Raw genomic sequence first — 2559 nt, 5'->3', positions numbered from 1 at the left:
TCACCTCCAGCACAGCAGAAAACTAACCGCGTCAATGACAAAAAGGCAGCAAGCTGAAAGCAAGGGGTGGGGGGAAGAAAGGGAAAAGGCAAGTGTTTTGTCCAGCCGAGTAGCAGTCTGGCATTAATTATCCCAGCTAGCAGGAGTTCATTAACTTCGCCTCTGGCTGGGGGTGAATCCTATTCATTAGCCCACTGTTCACTGTGAGATTATGGCTCTCAATGGAGATTGCTGCACTCTATCCCTGTGTTACTCTCTGAAAAGCTACCCAAAGCAACACATACCCGCAAACAATCAAGGTGCAGAATAAACTCACTAATAATCAGAACCATCTTCACTTCTGTCAAACTCAAGAATGCCAGGGACATGAACACTGTAATTGGATGAAGGCTGTGATGGATTCATTCTTGGTGCTTCAGAGCAGAATGTTGACCATATGACTTCAGGCAGACATAAAGTGTTATTAAATACAAAAACATATTTGTTTAGTAGCTATCACCTTTACATACACTGTATATGTAGAATGTACAGCAAAAGTATAATATTAGCAAGGATGAAAGTATCTTGATAATCATGCTCAATCACTGTTCAGCCTGAAATGATGATTGTGCTTCAATTTTAGGTTTCTTGAACTGGCATATTGGAGAAATACTCACATTTAAACAGCCTTGTTGTTTATTCGGCAACTACATCAATCTCATTCACACTTGCTACCATTTTTTCTGTTGCTATTTTTCTTAAATACGGCTAGGTAGTGGACATCACAAATTTTAATCCTGCCTACAATACCCTGACTGGATAAAGACAATAAATAAAAAGCCCACATGCCACCTTTGGGTGGTTGAAGTTGAGTTAAATTGGACGCCCTCTACTGGCTGTGATATGTAATGACTGTTGCAAAGCTGATCAATGTCCAACAAAATGGTTAGCACTGTCGCCTCACAGCAAGAAGGTTGTGGGTTCGGGCCCAGGCCAACCTGGTGCCTTTCTATGTGGAGTTTGCATATTCTCCTTGTGCCTGCGGGCACTCTGCTTCCTCGCACAGTCCAAAAACATGCATCTTATGTTGACTGGCAACTATAAATTTCCTGCGGGTGTGCGTGGTTGTCTGTCTCTTAGCCACCCCACCCCCCAGCAAAATGCCACCATACCTCTAGCATTCTCCCACTTCCCTTCCTCACCCGCTATTCAAGTGTAGTGGCCTGAAGGGCAGAGTTTCATCATTCTTTGAAGTGTTTTCATGGTAATAATAAGGCTAAGAAAAATGATGTCAATGCAGGTGTAAATTAACACAATCCACCAAAAATCTTGAAAAGTCAGATACCCTGGCCTCTTCCTGCTATCTCAAACTTCCCTGTGAAAAGAGACAAATGACCCATTCTGTGGAAGAATAAAGTCCATACAACAGCATTACTCTGGGGGACTCTCAAGGGGCCACTACAATGTGCAAGATGAAGGTCATGTGACTGAGGGGGAGCAAGCTCTTGTGCTAGTGACCTTCTCCACCAGCTCAATTGCCTTCTTATAACAAAAAACTAAGAAGCAGAGTTGGCAAGGTTATTCAAAAGTAACCCATGCATACCTTAGACTGTCCATCTATCATGTGAATCATCTTGGTCTGTCTCTTCTGCCTCAGTGAACCTGCTCCTGTTGTTTTGCACACCTTGCAAACATGCTGCAATATAATCATACACTCTTAATCTTATCTGGCTCTGTCCTTAATAATATTTTCTTCCTTTATAACAACTCAGTCATCCCCAAAGGGGTGATTAAAAGGCAGTGGGTTTGCATCTTTTAGCCAATTAGTTACAAAGAGCATAAAATTTACATGAGTACCCACTGTTTTTCAAATGCATACCATCAGTTTTAAACACATTTCTCACCCTCCAGGTAGCTGTTGAATTGAATTCATTTCACCACAGTCTGAAAATATAATCTCATTTGAAACTCACTTGAAATTTCATATCTGAGATTCAACTGTCAGCTTTTGAATGCAAACTTATTTGATGTAACAAATGACTAAATTAACTTGATTCTTTTTATAAAACCTATTCACAGTGAAGCCTCGGGATAAGGCAGGGCACTACAGTTTTAGTTCTGGTGCTGAGCATAGTGTAATGGCCACCCTTGCTTTATACTCTATTCTGTATTTGATAATGAGACTTCTAGTGTTGCTTTTGTCAACAAAAATTATGACTAAATGACGTCGTCAACGAACCTTTATCGCGTGACGAAAACGAGATGAGACGCAACGAAAATGCTGGTCATGTGACGATGACTATAATTAAATATATAATGCAATATTGTTGACGATAAAAAACGAGACGAAATGTTATAACGTTATTTCGTCTCGTTTAGTCGTGTTATTATTATTATTTTGCAGTATTTCTGTTTCCTGTGTCTCGCTTCAGGGGCCGCATCAGACGCGTCGCACTGCGCAGACGCAGGCGACATCACTTCCTTAACCACCACTCGCGGAATTATTGAGAAGACGACAACAAACAAAGTTAGGTCTGACACAGAGAAAGGGATCGATGGCCGGCCAGCCGGGGTTTGTCA

General features: G+C 41.4%; 2 protein-coding genes across 9 annotated transcripts in view; both read right to left on the bottom strand.

Moving 5' to 3' along the window:
* Positions 1 to 2559, bottom strand: part of LOC109959351 (N-acetyltransferase 9-like) — a 561041-nt gene that overhangs the window by 48167 nt on the left and 510315 nt on the right. The window lies entirely within an intron of this gene.
* The window catches only part of gria4b (glutamate receptor, ionotropic, AMPA 4b), an 84803-nt gene that overhangs the window by 37574 nt on the left and 44670 nt on the right, over positions 1 to 2559 (bottom strand). The window lies entirely within an intron of this gene.

The sequence above is a fragment of the Monopterus albus genome, unplaced genomic scaffold (genome assembly GCF_001952655.1).
Source record: "Monopterus albus unplaced genomic scaffold, M_albus_1.0 scaffold38.1, whole genome shotgun sequence".
Lineage (NCBI taxonomy): Eukaryota > Metazoa > Chordata > Actinopteri > Synbranchiformes > Synbranchidae > Monopterus > Monopterus albus.
The sequence above is the reverse complement of the archived record's forward strand: the minus strand, read 5'-3'. Positions and strand labels throughout refer to the sequence as shown.